Source organism: Neovison vison, chromosome 3 (genome assembly GCF_020171115.1).
Source record: "Neovison vison isolate M4711 chromosome 3, ASM_NN_V1, whole genome shotgun sequence".
NCBI classification, from domain to species: domain Eukaryota; kingdom Metazoa; phylum Chordata; class Mammalia; order Carnivora; family Mustelidae; genus Neogale; species Neogale vison.
In genome coordinates, this window is record NC_058093.1 from 71,061,825 (window position 1) to 71,089,665 (window position 27,841).

General features: G+C 38.4%; 1 protein-coding gene across 1 annotated transcript in view; it reads right to left on the reverse strand.

The window, feature by feature from the left end:
- CHN1 (chimerin 1) overlaps nt 1–27,841 on the reverse strand; it is a 208,984-nt gene that overhangs the window by 158,427 nt on the left and 22,716 nt on the right. The window lies entirely within an intron of this gene.

The following is a 27,841-nucleotide window of genomic DNA, read 5'->3' on the forward strand; positions in this document are numbered from 1 at the left end:
CTAAATTGGCAGACACAGCAACATGGAAATCTGTGGCCAGCTACGTCACTTGGTTCTGCTGGCACCCGATATAAACCCATTAAGGAGTCAGGTCCAAAAGATCCTGGTCTCCAAGGAGGCAAGAAAATTCCTGGAAAGTTTATCGTGAAGGTTGGATCTAGCACACGTAGGTTAAGTAAAAATGATAATAAACTCATCATTCCCCTCAGCCTTTAAACACTTCACTAATAAACCACACAAATATTTCAAGCCAGAGGGCTACAGCAAGACTACTATTGATAGGCATAAGAACACAAAAAAGGAAATTCTAAGCCACGTAGAAATTGCTTGGCACTCAGAAGGAGTGCTCAAATATGTTTTCTAATGAACAAATAAAAGATTATATGAATAAATGAGTAATGAAGTAACAGAGCAAAATACAGTTGGTTCTCATTATTTGTCCTAGTTATATTCTGCAGAGGCCACCTTGAACACCGCATAAGTGAACGTTGAATGATTGCTCCTAGCGGAATACACATGATTAGGTTCCTGTATGCGTCTAGTCACAACATTCTCTTCAGCCCATCAATACATAACCTTGTTTTATTTGTGCTTCTGTTTAAAGACATCTTATTTAATAAACATAGTGATTCATTAATACTGAACTCATGGCCAACAGCACTTTAACTCCTGACTCGGGGAAGCTCATCTAACACTTGTATCTTTCTCCGTAAGATACATCACAGCCTTCCCGAGCTTAGCAACCCCAGACATCACTATGTGTGGGGGCCATTTTAAACAGAGAGGACAAGGGAAGCTCCACGTTTTATACTTCTTCTGGACCCTACCTTATGTGCTTCTTCCCTTGATTTCAATTTGCACTTTCTCTGTAATAAATCATGACTGTATTAACAGTGATCACTGAGTTCTAGGAGTCCTTTCAGTGAATTATCAAGCCTGAGAGAAGTTTGAGGGAACACCCTCCAACTTGCAGTTGGTGTCAGAATTCAGGGAAGCCTTTGGGACTGTGCCTCTAACTGTGTAGTTGGCTCTAATTCCTTACAAGCCCTGTGCAAGGACTGTACAGAAGCAGTAAGAGCCTTCTGCAGACTCCTTTGACTTTGGAGAAGGTGAGAAAGAGGTTAATTCTCAAAATTCTGCCCCTGGGGAATTGTGTATCTAGTCCTAAATGGGACTTTCTTAGGGAGCATCAACTTTTACTTAAAGCTGTGTGACTTTAGGAAATTTACTACCTCTCTGAATCTTACTATCTATGGAGTAACATCATCGTCTAAAATGGGAACAGTAACAACACAGGTTTGTTGTGAGGTGCAAACCAGGAGTCATACACAGAGCTCCCTGCACTTAGGAGAGTTAGTAAATGAGCTCCCTCACCTGCCCTCACCAAAGGGGAATTTAAAAACACAGTGTTGTTACCATATTAGCTGCAGGCCATTGTCAATTATTTCAAGCTGTGCATTTTCTTCTTATTTGTTCTTCCCTGTATACCTACTGTATTACAGAAGACACGATTCAAGATGCTACAGATCACAACTTTGTGACCAAATAAAATGAGCATTTAACAATTAACCAAGAACTAGTGGGAGGAAAGTTTGTTGTTTCCCGTAATATTTAAACAATTCTAATGATTAGTGACTTTTAAGAGTCAAGTTTGGGTTTCAGAAGTCTTTTCCTAACAATCTATTTTTTGCTGATGGGAGTGCAGACTGGCCCAACCTCTCTGGAGTGCAATTAGCAACACAAGTCCAAAGCCTTTAGAAGTGTTTCATAGCTATCTGTTGCCGCAGCGCTCAAATAAGATGCTCTCTAAAATAAAACACTTAAAAATTATGACAATCTTCCTTATTTTAAGGCTGGCAATCTTAGGTCACGTTGGTCTTTTTGTTGACCAAGTTAGGCAATGGGTAAGCACCACTGTCCTCAGAACTCAGGGGAAAGGAGCCCATGGAGGGGACATGGCTGGATGGTTTAGAAAAACATGCCCCAGCCTCTTAGCGAGCAGCATCAGGTACTAGAGTTGGGGAAACTGATTTGTCAGGATCCTACATTCTTCTGGAAGGGAAGAAATAATACTCCACTCTTTGATTCCTCAGACTCAAAGTTAAGGAGTTCTGTTATAGAAGAAGCTCATAGCTCACACCAAATCCACTGGCAAGAAAAGACAAGGACACTCCTGAAATAAAATGACGTTGGAAAGGATTAACTGAAACTAATGATGAAGAGCCACCCAAATGGCTTATGGGCTTATTCTGACCCAGCATGGGGCTGATGAGACAAGTGTCCTCAACCTTCCCAGCACTGAATCGCTGAAGGTAAGAACATGAACTAACGAACTGCCACCTGGACCTCCAAGTGGGGTCACTACTGTGACAGGGCCACATCTGACCAGAAAGAGCATCCTAGCAGCAGTTAGGCAAGCCACTACCAATAAACAATATGGGGCTGGTCTTTAACACTGACAGAAATTGATAAGGAAGACAGATGGTGTACTATCATAGTGCACATCTCCTTCTGGCCTTTGGAAGAGGATGGGACCACTGCGGGACTGAGTAAGACTGATGGGGCTCAAACTTGCAGGAGGAGGAGGCTGCTTAAAGAGGAAGACACTGAACTTCCTACTACCTGGGGCGCTGATTAACCACCACCAACAACAACCACCACCACCAGGACTACCATCACCACCATCACCACCACCACTACCACAGGAGTATATTTGGCCCCTAAATTTATATAAAAAGTCATGCTTGGTCCTTCTGTGTACCTTCTGACCCAGCAGTTCTGTTCTCTTTCTAGGAATTTACTGTAAAACAATTAAGGATATTTAGAAAAATCATAATATAAAAGATTTTGTTTATTCTTTTACAGAGAGATAGGGTACAAGTGGAGGGAGGGGCAGAGGGAAAGGCAGAGAATCCCAAGCAGACTCTGTACTGAGGGCAGATCCTGATATGGGGCTCGAACTCTTGATCTTGAGATCATGACTTGAGCCAAAATCAAAAGTCATCCTTTGATGAACTGCACCACCCATAAGTAGTGATACTACTTTTAAGACTAAAAAACTGGGGGGCACAGTCTGTTAAGCCTCAAACTGTTGGTTTTGGCTTAGGTTGTGATCTCAAGGTCATAAGATTGAGCCTCGCATTGGGCCTCGCATTGGGCATAGAGTCTGCTAGAGAGTCTCTCTTCTCTCCCTTTGCCCCTCCTGCTCATGCTCACTCTCTCTCTTTCTAAAAATAAATAAATCTTAAAAAAAAAAAAGACTGAAAAACTGTATGTATTCAACCTAAACACCCAACAACTAAAAACCAATATGATCAATTATTACATATTCCAGTTTGAAGATGCCTTGACTACATCAAAAGGACTTCATTTTATAATCCATTAAAGGTCTGTTCTCTTTTAAATATTTTACAACTTTAAAACCAGTGGTTCTCAAACTTTTGGTTTAAAAATCTGAATTCTAAAGAGCTTTTAATATCTACTGATATTAACCATATTACAAATTAAAATTGACACATTTTAATTTATTTTCATTTGGTTTTTTTTTTAAAGATTTTATTTATTTATTTGACAGAGGAGATCACAAGTAGGCAGAGAGTCAGGCAGAGAGAGAGGAGGAAGCAGGCTCCCCACAGAGCAGAGAGCCCGACGTTGGGCTCAATTCCAGGATGCTGGGATCATGACTTGAGCCGAAGACAGAGGCTTTAACCCACTGAGCCACACAGGCGCCCCTATTTTCATTTGTTTTAACAAATTTTTATATGTTACTTTGTTAAAGTGTTATTTGTTCATTTGTTAAATAATATAAAAATTATATTTTAATACTTTTATAAAAGATAACTTTATTTTTCAAAACAAGAAACTTGTTTTACATTTTGCAAATATCTTTAATGTCTGCTTTCATTGAAGACAGATTCTCATACCTGCTTCTGTATTTAATATATTGTGATATCACTTGCCATGTATCTTCTGGAAGATTCAACTAGATACTTGTGAGAGAATGAGAGTAAATAAGGCAAATAATGTTGTCTTCTTACTCTGTTTTGACTTTTAGAAACTCAGAAAAAACTTGGGGACCCCCAGAGTTTCCCCAAACACACGTTGAGAATAACTGTTTTAAACCATGATTTCTTTGGCATATCTAGGACATAGGGTATAGTGAGCTAAGATACATTTCATCTAATAGAGAAATACAAAAGTTAACAAAAGAAAAGAGATGAAATTTTGTGGTCTTTTAGCAGTCTACAGTCCTTTTAGCTTGTTCAAAGGAAGTTACGGGCCAAAAAGTACCAGATGTCTGTGATCTGCCTACAGCTAAAAGTTTTAAGGGCTCCCCTCACCTTGTTTTGATTCAGTCAGAAAAACCGTCTACGCCAAGCATATAAACATGAGAGACTTCCATCACTAGAGCACGACCAAGAATGACAACCAGACAACCTATGAACCCAGGTCAGCTCACCTTAAAACCATCTTTACCTAGCCTCAGCAATCAGACAACAAAAGGAAATTAAAGGCATCCAAATCGGCAAAGAAGAAGTCAAACTATCACTCTTCACAGATGATATGATACTCTATGTGGAAAACCCAAAAGACTCCACTCCAAAACTGCTAGAACTTGTACAGAAATTCAGTAAAGTGTCAGGATATAAAATCAATGCACAGAAATCAGTTGCATTTCTCTACACCAACAACAAGACAGAAGAAAGAGAAATTAAGGAGTCAATCCCATTTACAATTGCACCCCAAACCATAAGATACCTAGGAATAAACCTAACCAAAGAGGCTAAGAATCTATACTCAGAAAACTATAAAGTACTCATGAAAGAAATTGAGGAAGACACAAAGAAATGGAAAAATGTTCCATGCTCCTGGATTGGAAGAATAAATATTGTGAAAATGTCTATGCTACCTAAAGCAATCTACACATTTAATGCAATTCCTATCAAAGTACCATCCATCTTTTTCAAAGAAATGGAACAAATAATCCTAAAATTTATATGGAACCAGAAAAGACCTCAAATAGCCAAAGGAATTTTGAAAAAGAAAGCCAAAGTTGGTGGCATCACAATTCCGGACTTCAAGCTCTAATTACAAAGCTGTCATCATCAAGACAGCATGGTATTGGCACAAAAACAGACACATAGATCAATGGAACAGAATAGAGAGCCCAGAAATAGACCCTCAACTCTATGGTCAACTAATCTTCGACAAAGCTGGAAAGAATGTCCAATGGAAAAAAGACAGCCTCTTCAATAAATGGTGCTGGGAAAATTGGACAGCCACATGCAGAAAAATGAAATTGGACCATTTCCTTACACCACACACAAAAATAGACTCAAAATGGATGAAGGACCTCAATGTGAGAAAGGAATCCATCAAAATCCTTGAGGAGAACACAGGCAGCAACCTCTTCGACCTCAGCCACAGCAACATCTTCCTAGGAACATCGCCAAAGGCAAGGGAAGCAAGGGCAAAAATAAACTTTTGGGATTTCATCAAGATCAAAAGCTTTTGCACAGCAAAGGAAACAGTTAACAAAATCAAAAGACAACTGACAGAATGGGAGAAGATATTTGCAAACGACATACCAGATAAAGGACTAGTGTCCAAAATCTATAAAGAGCTTAGCAAACTCAACACCCAAAGAACAAATAATCCAATCAAGAAATGGGCAGAGGACATGAAGAGACATTTCTGCAAAGAAGACATCTGGATGGCCAACAGACACATGAAAAAGTGCTCCATATCACTCGGCATCAGGGAAATACAAATCAAAACCACAATGAGATATCACCTCACACCAGTCAGAATGGCTAAAATCAACAGGTCAGGAAATGACAGGTGCTGGCGAGGATGCGGAGAAAGGGCAACCCTCTTACACTGTTGGTGGGAATGCAAGCTGGTGCAACCACTCTGGAAAACAGCATGGAGGTTCCTCAAAATGTTGAAAACAGAACTGCCCTATGACCCAGCAATTGCACTACTGGGAATTTACCCTAAAGATACAAACGTAGTGATCCAAAGGGGCACGTGCACCCGAATGTTTATAGCAGCAATGTCCACAATAGCCAAACTATGGAAAGAACCTAGATGTCCAACAACAGATGAATGGATCAAGAAGATGTGGTATATATACACAATGGAATACTATGCAGCCATCAAAAGAAATGAAATCTTGCCATTTACGACAACATGGATGGAACTAGAGCATATCATGCTCAGCGAAATAAGTCAAGCGGAGAAAGACAACTATCATATGATCTCCCTGATATGAGGAAGTGGTGATGCAACATGGGGGCTTAAGTGGGTAGGAGAAGAATCAATGAAACAAGATGGGATTGGGAGGGAGACAAACCATAAGTGACTCTTAACCTCACAAAACAAACTGAGGGTTGCTGGGGGGAGGGAGGTTGGAAGAAGGGGGGTGGGGTTATGGACATTGGGGAGGGTATGTGCTTTGGTGAGTGCTGTGAAGTGTGTAAACCTGGCGATTCACAGACCTGTACCCCTGGGGATAAAAATATATATTTATAAAAAATAAAAAAAATTACTTAAAAAAAAAAAAAAACCATCTTTAAAAACCCAGGGACAGCTGCTTAAAATAAACTTAGCATGATATGAATGAGTGTTTAAATCAGGTACCTACCTACAAAATCCATTAAAAGATTTTCTTCCTTGACTGTGTCAGTAATACTTGTGTATCTACTCAAAAGATAATTTTATTTAAAGAAAGTTATGTTGGCATACTCATGTTAAAATAATCAGAAAGTTTCATTCATTCAATAAATATGTACTAAACATTTCTATGGGTAAAAATGTCAGTTATGAGGTGGGTCCAGATATAATTTATGTCTTCAAGGGAAGTAAGGAAAATAAATGGGTATTATTATACAAACAAGGTAATATAATATAAGTAATAGACAAGAGAATAATAAGAATAGTACAGAATACTCTTTAACATAATAGGAGTTTTACAAACTATCATTTGGTCAAAATGATTGGCAACAACAGGTCCCCAGTATTTGCTGAACTAATGAAAGAATAGAAGGAAAGAAGGGACCATTTTTACTTTTTTTTTTTTTTTAAGATTTTATCTATTCATTTGACAGAGAGAGCATGAGCACAAGCAGGCAGAGGAGCAGGCAGAGGGAGATGCAGGCTCCCCACAGAGCAGGGAGCCCTGTGTGGGGCTGGATTCCAGGATCCCGTGATCATGACCTGAGCTGAAGGCAGAGGTTTAATTGACTGAGCCACCCAGGTGCCCCAAGAAGGAGTCATTTTTAGCCAGAGTGCCAAAAAAGAAAAAAACAGAGGTGGTATCCTCTGATGAGGGCTTTGAAAGACAGATGATTTTTAAAGTCAAGGGGCTGAAGGAAGGAGACTGGAAGTAAGAGGGAGAACAGCATTCTGAACAAAGGAACACAGCAAGTGAAGGCACAGAAACAAGAGAGCTCAGGAAGTGTTTGAGGAACCACAAATAATGCAGACTGGTTGAAATAAAAAACACGCTGAGGAAAGCTTGAGACTCGGGCACTGGAGGGATCCTGGGCTGAGTTGTCCAAGAAGCATCTCTAAGTAATGACATGTGTTTTCTTCTGCTGGGTCCTTACTTCCCACTAAATACTCTGATGTCTACAGAGAGAGGGGTACTGTAGCCAGGCCCAGAACAATTCTCATGAGTTGGAGAAAACAAGCCAAGCAGCAGGAAGGCCAAAGGTAGAAGAAACAGCCAAGAAAACAGATGGGGCAAAGACTTGGAGGATGTGGAGAGTAACGAGCCCAGAAATCACAGGTGGCGGGCAAGGTCTGAGAAGGCAGATGACAGCGCACTGTCTAAGCAAGAGGGATAGTAAAAGACAGGGACTGTTGGAGATGTTCTCCTCAGTGACTGTAAGCAAAATCTAAACAAATAAATGCAGGAAAACAAGGGAAAAAAGAGACCTGTAAACTGTATGGAAAATGAAGACCAAGTTGATTAGTAGGTACAGTTTGATTGCACTTTTAGAAATGAAAGAAAAGCTGTTTGTGTGTGTATATATGGGGGCAGAGGGCCAAAGAGAGAGAATATGAAAGATCTAGAATAGCATACACTCATTTAAATAACAGTTGTCATCTCTAGATCAGCCTTTCTCATCCAGGTTCCTCATCCAACCCACAGAGCACAGAAAATGCTGTGAGTGACTATTTTCTCACTTCTCCTATGGATGGGTGTCTCTCTAGAAGCACAGAAGAGAAGTTAACTTAGTATACACAGTGGATGACCTAGGCCATTGGCATTATATTTTTCCCAGAACCAGGATGCTGACTTTACTTGTCTTATATGTCTATATGGTTTTTAAAAAATTATACAATGAGGGACGCCTGGGTGGCTCAGTTGGTTGAGCGGCTGCCTTCGGCTCAGGTCATGATCCCAGCGTCCTGGGATCGAGTCCCACATCGGGCTCCTTGCTCGGCGGGGAGCCTGCTTCTCCCTCTGTCTCTGCCTGCCATTCGTCTGCCTGTGCTCGCTCTCTCTCCCTCTCTCTCTGACAAATAAATAAAATCTTTAAAAAAAAAAAATTATACAATGAATATGTTACATTTGTACTAAGGAAGAAAGAAAACTACTAAAAACAAAAAGCAAAAGTTAACTATCTGTAAGAACAGAAAACGGGGAAACTGATTCAGAGAAAAGTCCCATTTGACAAACTCCACAGGCTAATTTTTTGAGTGGGCTCTTGAAATGAACACACTACCTGAGAAATCAGATTCCCGGTCTGAGAGGCCTGGAAATCAGAGACAAGTTTTGTGGCAACTTTACACATCATAAGGCACCATCCTCCTAAAGAGTCTTTGAATTCCCCTCAGAATCTCTATGCAGGTCTTCACTTATCTCCTCTCCCTGTTCTAATTGAATCTGCGGAACGGCAGACATTCATTAAAGAAAAGAGAACAGTTTCATAATGAAATTTTCTTTTACTTTTGGTTAGCTGCTAAAATTGTGAGTCAAGGAGATCTTACTTTTAACATATTTTATCATGTCTATGAAAAATTATTCCAACTTTTTTCTCGCTTTTTAAAACACAAAGGTTCAAATTTAAAGCAAATTCTAGTGTTAAACTTTCTTTTGCCTATAATTTTCACCTGTGCTGCCTTTTTTCTCTAAATGTTAGTATTTTCGGGACATTCTCTTTTTTTCTTTAATATTAAAAATTTCAAAATGCTCATCTGTATCTTTATGCAATGATTTCAATATCTTGGTGAAATATACCTAGGATAGCATCTTTGATAGGCTATATTATAACTCACAATATTAGGGCTATTGGGGAGGTACTCAAAGTATTCATTTATTGACTGACAAGATTAAATTTATTTATGAACACCCTAGTGTTCTTCATTTTTATATTAAACCCAAATCATCATGTAATTGAGTAAATCTCTGTGCTGTCTCCACTTGGATCCTATTTACATCCAGCATATCTACAATGTTGAAAATGACTGACTTTAGAAAACAAAACAAAACAAAAAATTTCATTCTTTTTATCACATAGTTTGTGTATCATTATACAGTTATATGAATTCTTTGGTTTAGAACAACATTCTTCTGGTTAAGTTTAAATCTGCTTAGCTTTTTAGTTTAAAAAATAAACAGTTCACTGTAGAACAGACTAGAATGTTAAATTTAAGATGTTTATTGTTTCAAGGCTCAAACCAAAAACGCTTTTGCAATTTTTTAATGATACGATGGCTTTTTCTCAAACAGGATTATGTTGCATTTGAAATGAGGTTTAGACTAATGAGGCATGAACCCTTAAAAACTGTGATTAATGTTTTAAAGCGCATTTGTTTCAGACTGCCTTCAGTTTGAAAATTAAAAATTTTGATTTCTGCAAAAAGAATGACATTTATTGACAAGAAAAAGAGCTTTTCTTTCCTTCAAATGAAGACTCACCTTTCAGCCAATTGGCAGGAGATTCCCTGTCCTGCTTTAATCAGAAAATGAAAGGCATTAATGACATGTTGCTATTCTGTTTCTGTACCAGTTTTGGCATAATAAATAATGAGATGCTTGTGATCACAAAACTCTATTTTACTATAAAGTGATCTTTTTAAAAGAACAAGGGCATAAAATTCACAATAAATAACAAATAATTCTATTGTTAATATTTGAGAGACTAACAAAAGAAAACAATGAAACTTCCTACTCTAAAAGAAATATATTTGGTGGGAAAATAAAAATAAATAAAAGAAAAATATTTCTTGGAGTACAAAAATTCAGAGTAAAAATTAAAAGGCTCATAATAACATGAGCAATTTTAAACAAAAGAGGAAAACAAATAAAAAAGTGCCTCACTATGTTTCTAGGTATCTCATATCCTGACTAAAACTTCTTTCCTTGAAAATGTTTCAAAACATGGGAAGTAAGCACTTCGGCTAAGATAATTAAAATTCACTCTGCAAAGTCATGGCCAAATCAGGTCAGTTAAATTCACTCTTAGAAGAAAAGTCATTTAAAACTGTTCCAAGTTGAAAACTGATGTGTCATGATATAATTCTGACAAAAATAAACTATTTTTAAGACCAAAGATAATTGTTTTTAATTCTTCAGAGAATAATAACCCAGAACCACTAATACATGGAAGAAAATTTCTGACTACAACTACAGTGCTCATATGTGGCTTCACCAAAGATCTCCAAAAACAAACAGTTTATCAATGCAGTGTTCATCTCTTTACCAAGGACCCAGAGCTTGGGCCAACAAAGCCTCCTGAATGAAATGTGAACCAAACTTGGAAACCCTCTCCTTTTTAAAACTCAAGTTTGGCCTTTTATTAAAGACCTAAGCAATGTTTCCTCTAACCAGCTTGGCAGACCTCGCAAACAGACTACACAAACAAAGTCTTTCTGCTGACTCAAACTTTTCACTATACGCTAAGAAACAAAAAGCTATACACAGAAACTGGGTCATTCAACTCAATTCAAAGATAAGGGTTGTCATTTTCCAACCTACTATTCCTTCTTCTAGACGGCAAGTCCTAGCTCTCTAAGGCTTTTTCTTTAAAGACTCTGATCATTTCTGATACTGTTTATCCTAGTATGTTGGCACATTCACAGAGAAGTCCTCAGATAGGCCTACTTAACCACAAGGTTTTTAACAAGAGAAGTTCAAGAGGAGATTTAACTCCTGCCAAGCCTCCCAATAATATCTAAACATTCTCAAATGGCTTTCATTTGGATTTTATTAGGTAAGTAAAATAATCTACCTCTAATATCATGACACATTTCCTAGCCCTTTACCACAAAAAACAGAATACACTAAACTCAACAACAAAACAAAACAAAAAGTATATCCTTCTACTTGATTTTTCTATCGCTCACACCTGTAAAATCAGACTGCAATGAGTTAACTCTTCATGAAGTCCTTGTAATTCATCTTACCATATGGTATAGACATTTCACTACAAACACAAAAAGAATATACCTTATTAACACTTTTCCAAATCCAACAACTTAGACTTTTAACCACCCAGAGCACTTGAAGTTACAGATATTAAAAATGTAATCACATGAACACTCTTGGGATAATTTTTGCTTTTTATAAGTTCTGGAAAATAACCAACTAAGGGACGCCTGGGTGGCGCAGTTGGTTAAACGACTGCCTCTGGCTCAGGGCGTGATCCTGGAGTCCCGGGATCGAGTCCCACATCAGGCTCCCAGCTCCATGGGGAGTCTGCTTCTCCCTCTGACCTTCTCCTCGCTCATGCTCTCTCTCACTGTCTCTCTCTCTCAAATAAATAAAATAAAATCTTAAAAAAAAAAAATTAAAAAAAAAAAAAAATAACCAACTAAAACTCTACTTTTAGTGGGGAGCCTCCTAAATAGTGATCTAAGAATCATAACTCTCTTGTCTCAAATGCACTCATTTCCTTCAGTAGAAACCGTGTACAGTTGACCCTTGAGCTGCGCAGGTCCATGCATATGTGGATTTTAATGCAGTAGAGTATTGTAAACGTATTTTTTCTTCCTTATGATTTTCTCAATGACATTTTATTTTCTCTAGTTTACTGTCTTGTAAGAATATATGATACATAAAATATACAAAATATTTGTTAGTCGACTATATTATTAGTAGGGCTTTGTAGTTAAGTTTTGGAGGAATCAAAAGTTACACTCAGGGATGCCTGGGTGGCTCAGTTGGTTAAGCATCTGCCTTCAGTTCAGGTCATGATTCCAGGATCCTGGGGTCAAGCTCCGCATCGGGCTCCCTGCTCAGCAGGAAGTCTTCTTCTCCCTCTCCCTCTGCTCCTCCCCCTGCTTGTGCTCTCCCTCTCTCTGTCAAATAAATAAATAAAATCTTTTAAAAAGTCACACTCAGATTATCAACTGTGAGGGGAGGTGGGCACCCCTTCCCCTGTAACGTCTAAGAAGCCACTGTATATCCTCCTTGTTCTTTTTTTTTTTTTTTTTTTTTAGATTTTATTTATTTATTTGACAGATATCACAAGTGGGCAGAGAAGCAGGCAGGGAGAGAGAGAAGAGGAAGCAGGCTCCCTGCTGAGCAGAGAGCCCAGTTCGGGGCTTGATCCCAGGACCCTGGGATCATGACCTGAGCTGAAGGCAGAGGCTTAACCCACTGAGCTACCCAGGCGCCCCTCCTTGTTCTTTTCTTACAGGAAAAGTTGCCAACAGTATTTTTCCCTTTGTCGTTATTCATCCTTTGAGACAATTACTCCTAACCCACACATTTCCCATAAATCAACATAGTTTTGCCGCAAAGGAATCTATCACCATATTCTCAGGCTTAGGAGTTGCCCTAGAAAGTGTTTATTAAAATGTGCATTATTTTTGGGGGGCACCTAGGTGGCTCGGTTGGCTCAGCATCTGCCTTTGGCTAAGGTCATAATCCCAGGATGCTGGGATCGAGCCCCACATTAGGCTGTCTGCTCAGTGGGGAGAGCCTGCTTCTCCCTCTCCCTGTTTCTGCCTCCCTCTCCCTCTGCCTGCCGCTCCCGTGCTATGCAAGCTCTGTCAAATAAATAGAATCTTAAAAAAATAAATGAAAATAAAATGTGCATTTTTTTTTTTTGGACACAGATTCATACAGTAGTTAGCATTCCCCAATGATGAGTGTCAACACGTCAGTCTGCCAGCAAGCACTAAAAGAGCCAGCTCTCAAAGTCTCGCTGTACATCAGTGTTTTCAAGCTTCATCAAGAGGACGGGTACTCAGAACAGAGGATACACTAACCCTTCAATGAAGCCCTATGGGGAAAAGAGAGAATGCTTCCATTATTAATACTTTAACATCACAGATAACTGAGATGGGAAAGGATCAAAACATATCTCATCTTATCACTATAACTTCCTAACCGCACTTCTTTTAAACTGGGCTTCTCTGGAGAAAGCAATCAGTCACTTAAAGAAAAAAAAAAAAAAAGTGGATTGCAAAGAACAGAGAAAAGTTTGCTTTAGATTACAAGATGTGGAGCCAAATGTGGGAATAAGGCAGCTCAAAGCTGTGGGAAAGAAAGCTGAGTGAGATACGGGAGTAAGACTGTGTTAGCCACAAATGAGCAGAGTGATCACTCTGAGCGCATGCTAACCGTCCCACAGTATAATAAAATGCTCAACATGTTTTAATTAGATGTGTTCCCACTGCACACATGATGGTAGAGCAAAAAACTCTTTGGAAATGAGAACCTGGGTTCCCAATTGGTAGGTACCTATTTTTCTTCCTATGAGAGCAGGGCCTAAGCTATGAAAGCTCTCTCTGGTCGGCAGCTGCATCCAATGAGGCCTAAAAGGAACATGTGCTGGCCTTATTCGTCTTAAAAGTTCCTGCAGTGTGGGCAGATGAAGAACTACTGAAAGTGTAACAGCAACAAAGGCTCACCTTTTCTCAATTCTCAAATCCAAATGCTCTGAAAAGTGAGTGTTTTTATAACCCATTTGGCAACACACACTGGCCTGACCTGAACCTAAAAGTATTTTCATAATTCCTTATAACTCACTTGATGGCAAAGAAAGCCTCACCTGAATGGATATAAAAATATTTACAGTCCTTACTTACTCCATTGAGTATGACTGCTCATACGTTTCATTGCAGAAATATCCATGTGTGACTACAGAGTGTGCTCTCGGACAACGCTGGGATGTTATAAAATAGACTACATATATATGAAATGTATTGCCTTTCTAAAATCTGAAAGATTGTACATTCTAATGCATGTCTGTAACCAGAGGGTTAGGGTAAAGCATTACAGATCCACCGGGGTCATTAGTATTTACAGCTAACCACGTGAATGCACACGTCAGAACATGACACTGATCTGCTAGATTTTCTCCAACAGCTTCCTGTGTCACTCAGACTAAAAGCCAAACTCTTTGCAACAGCCTACAAGACTGCTGCTCAAAGAGAACCACAACATTGGCATCAGCTGGTCGTCTGCTAGAAATGCAGAACTGCAGGACCCGATTCCCTTCTGTGAATCAGAAACCGCACTGTCACAAGCCCCGGCTGATGCGCACGCTGTGATGCGGAAGCACGAATCCTAAGGGATCCTAGATCCAAGATCCTAGAGGACCTGTCCTTATCTTGCAAGGTTTACCCCCTACTTCTCTCCCCTCACCCACTCCTCTCCAGTCTCTCGTTCCCTTGCCACGTATCAAACATACAAGAAACACTTCCAGCTGGCTGCTCCCTCGGACTGACATGTTCTCCCTGCAGGCATCTCTCCTGATTTGCTCCTCACCTGTGTCAGTTCTTTACTTAGAAGTCATCTTCTAAATGAGGCCTTCTCTGTCACCGCATCTCAGATGTTCAAAATCCCCTGGCAATTCATATCTTCTGTTTTCATGAGTTGTCATAGTTTTTCCTGTTAATACCTATCACTATCTAAAATACAAACATTTTACCAAATTATATTTGTTTTGTTCGTCTCTTCCCATTAAATGTAAACTTCATGAGGGCCAAGATTCTTCTCTGTGTCTCACACTGCTTGGAATACCAATTCTCAGGTTGGTCTGTGGACCCCTGCGGATCACTCAGACTCTTTCAGGGGAAGCCCAAGACCAAAACTATTTTCGTAATTATACTGAGAATTTAGTTGCTTTTCTCACTACCAGTGCAAAATCTGTGGTGGGTAAAACTGCTGGGCTTCAGCACCCAACCACACAGGGCCACCAAACTGTACTAGTTGTCACTGTATTCTTCACCACCACACGTGCTCATGACTTAAAAACAAAAGCACTTTCATTTAAAAATACCCTTGATGAAGCAGTTTAAAAAGCATTAATTTTATTAAATCTTGACCCTTGAGTATGTGTCTTTTTAATAGTCTGAGTGATAAAACAGGAAGTGTGCATAAGGCATATCTACAGTATGATGCTATCTTGGGAAAAAATAGGTGCGATCACTCAAGCTGTGAGCTGAACTAGGTGCAATCTTCATAAACATGGTCTCCCTGGGAAGAATGACTGACAAACTGTGGCTATTCAGACTTGGATAGCTGGTAGATATTTTCCTGAAAATGAACAAAGTTACCTTGTCACTTCAAGGATAATAACTGACAATATTTATGGCCAGATATAAATCCAAGCTTTTGAGTGAACATTAGAATTTGGAGAAAACTGTAGCCACTATCATGAGCTTGACAGTTTGTTAATATTTAAAGACTTTTCTGATAAGATTGACACTACAGAATGTAATTTATTAATACTCTGTATAGTGAAATGTGCTAACATCTGTAGGATCTGTATAACTCAGTGAGCTAATATTTTTGAAATGACAAAGGCTTTATAGTACAAAATTGTACATGGGCCAAAGTGGATCAAAATACAAAACAGACCAATGGATTTTAATGTAATAGCATGAAATGTTCACTGATATGGTTTCAGAGTCTACATTGCAACTGATCTTGAAAAATAACACTTGTCAAGTTTTAGTGTAGTATCAAAGAATAATCACAACTATTTTAAAAGATTACTAAAATACCTCCATCTTTTCCACCTATACACTTATATAAGCCTAGATTTTTTCCATATATTCCAATCAAAATACTACATCACAACAAATGAGTGCAGATATGAGCTTTCCTCTTTTAAGTTAGATATTAAAGAGTTTGTAAAATGTGAAAGAATGCCACTCTTCTACTTTAAAATGTTATTTTCAGAAAATACATTATTTATGTTTATTGTCAGTTTTAAATCAACTGATAATTTTTTTTATTTCTCAATTTTATTTTCCAATACAGTAAAGAGCAATACATATAACGCACATAAACAAATGCTTTTTAGGTTCCTCAATAATAATAAGAGGGTAAATGGTCCCTGAGATTAAAAAGCTTGAGAACCACTGGCCTACACAGTAACTACTAGATAATGTAAATTTTGTTGCATTGAACACTTACAATGTGCTCGGCACCTGTTAAAATGTTTTGACAATTATTTTGCATATGCCTCAAAAACAACTTCCTGGGGCGCCTGGGTGGCTCAGTGTGTTAAGCCGCTGCCTTCGGCTCAGGTCATGATCTCAGGGTCCTGGGATCGAGTCCCACATCGGGCTCTCTACTCAGCAGGGAGCCTGCTTCCCTTCCTCTCTCTCTGCCTGCCTCTCTGCCTACTTGTGATCTCTCTCTGTCAAATAAATAAATAAAATCTTTAAAAAAAAAAAAAAACAACTTCCTAAAGTATTGTTACTAACACCATTTTATAGGAAGAAAACCAGTACCTGAGAGAGATGAGGGCATTTGCTTAAAGTCGAAAGTGATAGAGCCAGCACTTGAGCTGGAATTATCTGACTCTGGACCGTATGCTCCTAGCCACTACTGTCACTATAATAAACTCCTGCTATGTTAAAAACAAAACCAACAGTGCAAAGCCAGGTGACTGCACTTAAAAATATCAAGACCAAGAGCCAAAAAAAAAAGCAAAATACACTGGGGATTGAAGGGAGACAATCTAAGGAGATTCCTGTGGGCAGAAGAAAAGCCAGGACAATTTCTCAGAGGCATTCACAGGGGAATGTTTCAGTTGTAGCCTACAAGGGCACAACAGCTATCACAAGCTGAGGAATGAACAATAAAAATGCTGAGATGTCTATTTAGCTTTGAGACCAGCTTCCAAGGGTAATAAATCGCTTATGGTCAGATTCATTTCCGAAGCATTAAAGTCCTTTTACGCTGCGGGTTTCCCTGAAGCTCTAGCTTGAGTATAACCTTCTGTGAAATGTTAAAGTTGTTCTTTGGTTGCCTAAGAGAGAGTTTCCACCTATCAACTTTGGTTTCCATCTATCAAACAGAGTTAAATCAGGGCTCTTAACTGGCTCGGTAGGTAGAGCGTGGGACTCTTGATCTCCAAGTTGTAGGTTCAAGACCAATGTTTGGTGTGGAGATTAATTAAAAATAAAATCTTAAAAAAAAAAAAGTTAAATCTGTCAACTCCAAGAAGTGCCTCCTCTTAGGCCTACAGTTGGGTGATATTCTAAGTGCCATTATCTTGACTGGATTAGGGACAAAAAGGGCACCTGATATCTGTTTTATGGAGGTGTCCGATAAGGTCAAGAAGAGTAATTCTTCTCCAGCTTCGAATTTTCCCAAGGTAAAACTTCTACTAGGATATGCAGATATACTTTCTACAAGCTTGAAATTTATACTTCCTGTAATATTTAAACCATGAATCACTTTTGCTAGGGATGATTAAAAAATGAGTGATCTAGGATTGGGCAGGAAAACAGAAGATAAAGTGGGTGTTGGTACAGCAGTAGTCACGGTTAAGCAATGCAACATTCAGACCAATAGTGGGAGTTAGAACAAAGAAAACAGAGTGAAAGCTTGGACCTGTTCTCCTCACTCCATTGAAAGGAAGGTTATAAAGTCAGGTCAGAATGTTCATCTATGCGTTAACATGTTCAGTGTTGAGACTGTGAGGAATTAAGCTATAGAGCCCTATCAGAGAGAAGGTGTGAAAAATTTTGAATCAGCTATGCACATGCAAGACATGACATAAAAAAGGAGAACCTCTTAGTATGCACAAAATGTACAACAATGGGAGAAAATGAACTTGCAAGCAAATTCTCAACATTTTGGGAGGTCCTTAAACATTCCTAGGATACGAGAGTATAATAATAACTGATAATCTCTCTCTCTAGTCTTCTATCTTCATTTTATTTTAGTGACTATAAAAAGAACATTAAGAGGGCTTCCACAGCTCACGGGTGATCTAGGATTATCCTAACACTAGAACCCTTCAGTTCCTCAGTCACAAATTCCTGTACGTGGGACCATCAGACTAAAAGTCTAAGGTCAGAAAGAGAATACTGGAAAACAGTGATTATGCTCACTGGTATTTTCCATAGTTGAGTGGGATGCTGTCCAATGATCATGCCTCCTTCTACCACAGCCTGTGCTTCAACATATGGTATGCAGAACTGTAGTGATTCAACATTTTGCTGGATCATAAAACAGAAATTATGTATATGAAACACAGTTATTAGTATTTTAGATTCCACAGAGCAATGTGGTCTTGCTCCATGACTCTAATGGCCAACTTAGGCTGCTCAAAGCTGGGTCCCAAAACACAGTTTTCTTAGGAAGGGCAGAAACCAGGAGTAGAAGGTGACAATATATTCACCAGTGTCTGGGAAACTGATAATTGAAACAAAGTTGCAAGATATTCCTCTAAAATATCTGGAACATTCTAAAGAACCAGGATGGCTGCGCTTTTCACCCTTGGGTAATCAGGAAGAAGAGGAGTTGGTATGCTATCTGCCAGGCAGGTGTTAAGTTTCAGAAGGAAAAATGAGAACCTGCCTCACTGTGCTACTAGCTTTGGCAGTACTGGTTACAAGTGTGGGCTCTAGGTGCTTGGAAACCTGCCTCTTCTACTAGTACTTTCGAATTGTAGGTCTCACCCTGGGCAGATGAATACTAGCTGTTATTATTAGCAATAAATTTGTAACCTGATTCCTGAGGTAACTGATTCCTGAGGTAACTGACATTAAAGAAATTTCTGGGGAAAGAAATGTGGATTTCATGAGTAAGATTTTCATAGCTGGTCTTCAGAATGTTTAAGATGCTGTAATGGAAGCCACCAAACAACAGCACTCCTTTCTGTCCCTCTGCCACCAGCATGTCCAAAGCCGCTGAGCATCTTCTGCAGCATAAATAGCAAAGAGTTTAACACAAAGTGACTCTCTGACTTGGAGTCCAAATTGTCTAATTCAGTTCCAACCAACATTTATCTGATAAGATTTCACCCCCTGTGCACTGACAACTATATACATGACGACATATGACATATATGCCAATATACATGTACATAATGACGATAATATGCAAGTATGGGGCACAGTGGAAAACCAGGTTAAAGCTGTACAGAGAAATGTATGAGTTAAAGCAGTCGAGGGGATCCCTTATACAAAAAGAGCTAGAACTCAGGGAATTCCTACCAGCCCTGATGGGAAGTGAGGACTGCGATAACATGAACTGAATACCTGGAAGTCTCTCAAGGTACCATATTTTAACTGTCCTTACATAAAAGTTTCTCAGAAAGTTGAAAATAGAGCTACCCTACAACCCAGCAATCGCACTACTGGGTATTTATCCTAAAGATACAAATGTAGAGATCCAAAGGGGCACCTGCACCCGAATGTTTATAGCAGCAATGTCCACAACAGCCAAACTATGGAAAGAACCTAGATGTCCATCAACAGATGAATGGATAAAAGATGTGGTATACACACACACACACACACACACACACACACACACACACACACAGGAATACTATGCAGCCATCAAAAGAAGTGAAATCTTGCCATTTGCAACGACAAGGATGGAACTAGAGGGTATTATGCTAATAAGCAAAATAAGTCAATCAGAGAAAGACAATTATCATATCATCTCCCTGACAGGAGGAATTTGAGAGGTAGAGTGGGGGGCTGTGGGGGATAGGAAGGAAAAAATGAAACAAGTTGGGATTGGGAGGGAAACAAACCATGAGACTCAATCTCACAAAACAAACTAGGGTTGCTGGGGGGAGAGGGGTATGGAGAGGGTGGTTGGGTTATGGACATTGGGGAGAGTATGTGCTATGTGCTATGACATGTGTAAGCCTGATAATTCACACACCTGTACCCCTGGGGCAAATAATACATTACATATTAACAAAAATAATTAATTTTTAAAATCATTTGTTTTTTTCTCCTCACTTCTCCCTCGGGACTCAGAAAGAATATTGTGCCAATGCCCAACACACTTCACACATGAAATGTTACAGCCCAATAGTTGTACTAAAATGAAAAGCCAGATAATCAGTTCATTTTAAAAATATCTAGGGATGCCTGGGTGGTTCAGTTGTTAAGCATCTGCCTTCAGTTCAGGTCATGAACCCAGGGTCCTGGATCGAGCATCAGGCTCCATGTTCAGTGGGGAAACCTGCTTCTCCCTCTCCCATTCCCCCTGCTTAAAAAAAAAATAAATAAATAATAAATAAATTTAAATAGAGTCTTACTCTGTTTAACCTCAGACCTGATGCAGCTTTCTAATAAACAATATTATTTGTTACTCAAAAAGCAGACTGAATGATTTATGTCATGCAGTTGTGAACAAGTATTTCATTTGAAATACTTTCTGCAGGCTTTATTGCACTCACACTGTTAGAATGCCCTCAAGGATGCTGAATACTACGAATTGGAAAAGAAAAGGTCATTGTCACTGAAAATGAGAAAAGACTTATCTGATTCAAACCAACATCAAGCACAGAGAAATGACAGCAGGGGAAAAACATTTTCATGTGCCTTTATCAGTCTGTAAGGGAGAATTATTTATCTCTAATAACACTTAAAGTTCTTATATCATAACAAAAATAAGTGAATTTTTACAGTTCACAAATGACAAATCAAATTCTCTTTTCTCATAATTTTAAAATATTTGGTGCACCTTTGAAAGTCAATGCAAATATGCTATTAGTAAATGTTTTCTCAACAACCAAAATTTCAAAAATAAAGGTAAAGTAATATAATTTCATTTATATCATTAATACACATGTGCAACTAGATTTTTTCATGCATATTTTACATATATATATATATACACACACACATGTGAAACAAACAATTTCAGAAAATTTGAGTTCTCAGTATAGAAAAATGTGCCTGTAATTTTAAGGAAAATTCTCTTGATTTTCTATGTAAACAGGCCATAAAAAATGGTAAAAATAACAGGTAACATATAGACATAGGCCAACCTGCTCACTAGGCCTTAACTATTCTAACAAACCTGCATCATAGATAAGGAAGATAATTTCTGCATTTTAATGGTAAATGTAGTATTTTCTGAAAGCACAAGAAGTTCTTAGAAAACTCCTCTTGGCAAACAAAAGCATATTATTAACCTCACCATTTTATTCCTTTACTGCTCAACAGTAAAATGTTGATAGAATCAGAAGCAAGCTAAACTAATAATTGAAAATATATATGTTTCTAGTATAAATATAAGTCTTTCCTCTAAAAGAAAAGGGTGGGGAGGCAGGGGAAATGGTTCTTTTTTCATCTATTTGAGAACCCATTTTCATTTCTGTGAATTTTTTCTCAATTTTTTTTTAGTTTGAAAATATCCAAACCTACAAAAAATTGAATGAATAGTACATTCTTTGGTGCATCTTTCATCTAAATTCATTAATTGCTAACTATTTGCCCATTTGTTACTTCCTCCCCCTTCTCTCTATATATCCCCAAAACAATTTCAGAGTAGTAAAACTTCACTCATAAATAGTCCAGCATGTATATTATGAAAGTAAAAACATTCTCCTACACACACACACACACACACAATAGTGTTATCATACCCAACAAACTGACCCTCTGTAAGCCAGGAAAAACAACCATCACTATTTATCTGGTCCATGACACTTTTTAATTTTTGTATACGTAAGTCATTTAATGAACAATTTACCAACTCAAGACTAAAAGGATAGTGGGAAACAACATATTAGAAATTCAATGAAAATTTAATCATGCAAGCCCAAATTTTATTCCATATTTTTCTGTTTTGAACACACCTTAAACAGACATCACTGCTGAATGCAACTAACTGCTCACCAATAGTCACTCATGAAGCTACATATCCATGTTATAAATACAGAGCCCTGGTCTCAAGTACATCTCTAACAGAATTTGGCTTATCATTGCACTGGTTTATTTTTCTCACACTTGCATTGTCAAAATGCAGTATTTCATATTCTAAGAACATCTTCTTAATGTCCTAGCTTATGACTATTTATGGTTTTTCTTCTTGCACTTATATCTTCAACACATAACACATTTGAAAACTCAGATGGCTTATAATTTTGTCAAAGAGAGGAGAGTCATCTACTTTGCTCCATAATTGCAAAACTTTTTAGATTTATAAAAACTAATTAAAATGACCACTCCAATAAATTTGTCACCTCTACATCATCTATTTCCTTCCCATCGCTTCTGCACACACACCTATCTTAGGCATTTGTCCACTTACGAACTCTATCAGGGGGGCGCCTGGGTGGCTCAGTGGGTTAAAGCCTCTGCCTTTGCCTCGGGTCATGATCCCAGGGTCCTGGGATCGAGCCCCACATAGGGCTCTCTGCTCAGCAGAGAGCCTGCTTCCCCATCTTTCTCTCTCTCTCTCTGTCTGCCTTTCTGCTTCCTTGTGATCTCTGCCTGCCAAATAAATAAATAAAACCTTAAAAAAAAAAAAAAAAAGAACTCTATCAGGTATATATTGGTAAACAAGCCTCAAGAAAGATGAAAAAATAATGTCCACTGTCCTATTAGCAAAATGGGATGGGCCAGATTCTTACTACAAAATATGATGTAATGAAATTCTTCCTGTTGAATGACTAACTGGATACGAATATCTTATTTCCTTTTTCCTCAGATACATACTTTTCATCATCATTCTTGAATTTGAAAATATTCACCTAATTGTTGGCAATTTTTCTTTAAGGAGCTAGGAAAGGAGCCAAATATTTCCAGCTTTGCAAGCCAAACCACCTCTGTTTCAACTGTGTAACTCTGCCTGTAGAGTGGGAAATTACCCCTAGACAATATGTAAACAAGTGGGCATGGCTGTCCCAATAAAAATTTACTTATGAAAGCAGATGGTAAGCCACCTTGCTGACCCTGGACCCTGGATATCATCACTTGATAATATATATTCTGAGATTTCTACTGTATGATAAATTTAACCATTATCATTACAGTTTAGAGTACCTGTTACCTGTTCATCTTCCTTCCAATTTATCTACTGTGAAATGTCTTCCTCTGTCAAAATATTTTCATTTGCCATTATGGGCAGGAAATAAAAAGTTCTAAATTCGAATTGTGTTCAGTGAAGTGTATTCAATGAAATTGTTTTTTTAGGGGGATTTATACATTCTTTATTATAGGGGGGCACATAATAAGAAAGTCACTGGGGTGTATTCAATGAAATTTTAACAAAACACAACTACAAAGATAACGTCTCCAAGCTTCTTTTGTACCTTCCTAGAAGATGATGCAATACTTTGGACAGCCAAGTAAGAAAACAATGACAAAATAGTGAGCATTTATTCCACAACTACAGTGCTCTTCTGTTTTCTTATTATTTTAGGTCTTTTTTTTTTTTTTAAGCATTATTGAGAATAACTGATAAGTAAAGATTAAATAATTCCTAAAATGATAAAGTGGCAACATGTTTCAAGATGAAGGAAAAATAAGATCATAAAAATCCCTTAATGTATCTGAGATTTATAAAGAAACCCTACATGGTAATTGCAAGATATTATTCTATTTTTTTATTACTCTATTTTTTTAAAGGTAAAATTTCCTTTGTTCTTTAGAAAGCCCCTAGCAAAGAATTAGATCTTCTCAAAAAAGAAACTCAAAAATTAATATTGAATAAAAAGGACCCTGGTGGTACATCAAGATTTAAATATACCATTAAATTTACAGGGGGGAAAAAAGCCCTTTTTTTGTTTTTTTTATACAAGATCCAATCAAGGTTCACCCATTGCACTTGGCTGCCATGTGTTCTCAGTGCTCGTTAGGCAAGAACGTTTCTTGCTCTCTACCGTTTTAAAGAACCTTTCACGACATTTGTAAAAAAGCTATACCATTTATCTTGTAAACTGTCCACAGTCTGTATTTCCATGATTATTCCCGTAAGACTCAGAACAGGACATGTTACCTAATTTCAAATTCCTTGTTCAAAATTTCCTAATTTCCTAAATTACCTAATTTCCAAAATTACCTAATTTCCAAATCCCTTGTCCAAAATTTCAAATATCCCTTGTTCAGAATTTCAAGATGGCAACGGCAGGGCAGTAAACTAAAAGCAAAGTTCTTCTGAGCGCAGGGCCACGTGCGACGGCACAGGTCCTCCACACCCACGAGGGCAGCCAGGATCCAGGGTAAGCATTTCTGCAAGCCTATTACTGCAAAGATAGTGATTTGCTCTCCCCACAGCAACACATCAGGAGACACTGCCATTTTGTAAATATTAATTCCAGGCTTCAACTACATGTCTAATCAGTTCTAGTTAACATTACTTCTGGTTCTTTTTCTTACACGGGCATTTGTCAAAATGCAGTAACGATTGATTCCAGATTTCAGTAAGAGCTGATAAAATTCTAGCTTGTGTGAAATGTAGTCAATGATGCACAATAATTTTAAATTGTTCCCAGCATACTATCTCTTACCCTTCCCTACTGACTGGAATAATAACAAATTCATAAAATATAATAAAATGGTTTCAAAATACCCTGGAAATCAAAATGATAGCCAAACCTTTAGTGACTCAAAAGGAAAAAATCTGCATCACTTTCAGTCAGGTAAATTCTCATTCCTCTACCCATCAAACACGTAGCAAGGATAAGACCTAGGGCTAAATTAGAAAGGAATGTGACTAGAACACAGTCCTATACTTGAGAATTCTATAGTTAAGGGCTGAAAAAAAGATATTAAATAATCACAATGCAATGTGAGAAATGTTACCATAGAGTTGCTAACGGATACCAGGAGAGCCAGATTCAAGCCCAGACTCTGCCATTTACTAAATGTTATGAACACTCAGTATATTTTTCAGAGAATTCAGTGGGCTTATAATGAAAGAGGAAGAGCTTTGGGAACAAAAATATGAGAGGTATTATCATTATCAACCATAAAAACTTGTTCTTCTTTTAAGATTTTATTTATTTATTGGAGAGAGAGAGAGAATGAGTGAAGGGAGGGGGAAGGGAGAAGCAGACTCCCCACGGAGCAGAGAGACCAAACAGGACCTGACCTCAGGACCCTGAGGACCATCATCTGAGCCAAAGGCAGATGCTTAACTGACTGAGGCACTCAGGTGCCCCAAGAACTTGTTCTTGACACACAGAGTAATTACTTCATTTGATGAAATACTCATGAGCAATGGGAAGTGTTCTACACAACAGGCTAAGTACTTATTTTAAAGAAGGCAAGACCAACCTAATGTCACTCAGGCTAAAATCATAGTCCTCTCCATTCTTCTTTCTCTACAGTTAGCCCAGGAAACGTGCCTACTGGCATGCTCTGGTCACCTGTACCTCATGGGGTACGAAGCAATATTTAGGCTGTACACAGGGTTAAAAAGGCACCTTTTTAAAAAAGTAATTTTATGCCAAGGTTTATAATTTTGGAATTTTTGTATTCCCGGAGGATTCTTCCTCTTCTCTGGGGAAAAGGGAGGTTACACAAGCCCCAAGAATGGAAATGCTTCTCGTACAAAAACATAACTGGGACCGCCAGCACTTTTATGTTATTATATTGTTCTTGCTGTCAAGTGTAAGTGAACCAAGAAAGCTAGTGCTCTGAGGAAAAGATAGGCTGGTAACTCTGACCAACACCACCTCTGCTATGTTCAGTGCACCAAGGGAGCAGGAGGACCCAACAGCAAGATTTAGAAGGAAAAAAAAAGCTTTCACCCTAGAAATCCATGTTTGTTTTGTTTGCTTATTTACTTGAAACAAACGAACGAAAACCCTCACGAACAGTGCAATGTCCTGCTGCTACTGCACGCGGTCAGGTTTACAGACACTGCGTGTAGTCCCACTTCTCCGGCAGTTTGAGTTCCTGGAACAGAAAAATACCTGAAGCTCTGTTTCTGTTGGTGAAACTGTACAGTATTTATTATGATTTGAGGACTGTTTTCAAATAGGAGCATAATTTTTTTTTTAAAAAACCCGTGCGTAATTACACTTCCAGTGCATTTGGAAGTACAAAGGAAATTCAGATGAGGTACACACCTGGTTTTTATGGTGATTAGGAAGCTGTGTTTTTCCTCAACCCCATCTAATAAACCAGCCAGAGTTTGCAGTCATCTAAAAGGCATAAGATGTACTAAGAAAATGATTTTTTAAATAGACACATTATTGTGAACAAATGGTTCCACTTACAACTTTTCAACTTTATGATCATGGGAAAGCAATATGCATTCAGCAGTACCATACGTTCAGTTTTGAATTGGGATCTTTTCCCGGCCAGCCAGCGATCATGAAGGGCAAAGAATCGATGTGCTTACAGCCATTCTGTTTCTCACTTTCCGTATAGGATTCAGTAAAGTTCGGGAGATACTCAATGCTTTATCATAGGCTTTGTGTTAGAGGATTCTACCTCACCGGAAGGGAATCTAAGTGTTCTGAGCACATTTAAGATTAAGTAGGTGAGGTGTACTAAATAAATTGTCAACCTTGGCTATTTTCAACTTGTAATGGGTTTACCGGGGACATAATCTCATCGTAAATCGAGGAAGATCTGGATAAGAAATACAGCAATGCAACTATCACAGGTGGTTTGCATTCATGTCAATTCGGAAGGAAAAACCACAAAGATATTTTGCAACTAACCAGTAAATAAATGCATTTTAGCAAGGAACAATAAAGTAAGAAGCTCGACCTCAAACTAATCTGCCAATTTTAAAACTACTCAAAGTTTCCATAAAGGTCAGTTTAAGAATCACTTTGAATGTAGAATCTGCCCAATTTTGTTTTGGCTAAAGCTGAATCCACATGGGGCAAAAGGAGAAAACCAAATTAGAGAAAGGTGCCCTCATCAAATGATATCCTTTAATGTGCTCCATTATCTACTTAAGCAGCTGACTGAGGAAGCTCATCTGGCTCTCTAACTTCAAGTTGGGAAAGAATTTTAATAATTTGGTCTTTGTCCATTTACTTATAATAATAACGTGAACGTAGACATGTCATTTTGCAAAGTGCTTGATGACAGAGCAAGAGTTTTGAGATCAACTGAAAAATTTGTGGGCATCTATCCAGATACTGGGCTGAAAAGGACAGACAACACTGTGGACGGTTGTCAGCAGCAAGGCCACCCACCGCCCCAGAAGCCGTCGTACCTTTCACCCAGCCATAATCTTTGTCACCAAAAGTATTCCCTTAACAATTACTTTGAGAGAACAAAAGATGTTAACCTATGAATAAGTGACTTTCAGTTTTCCATACAACAAAGCAGTTCAGCTTCTCAGATGATGCATCATTGAAACTCTAAGCGAAGGACAAAAACAATGCCCAAGCTAGTCAGCGTCCCTCCCGAGCACTGCCTGAACACCCCATACAAAGCAATAAAAAAATTAAAAATTCATCCCATTTGAACACATGTATATGAATCTGAACACTCTTTCATTCAATGCAGTTATCCAAAAGGGACAGTGCATCAGCATTTTGTCTATTAACTAAGAAAAGCGGGACGCCTGGGTGGCGCAGTTGGTTGGACGACTGCCTTCGGCTCAGGGCGTGATCCTGGAGTCCCGGGATCGAGTCCCACATCGGGCTCCCAGCTCCATGGGGAGTCTGCTTCGCTCTCTGACCTTCTC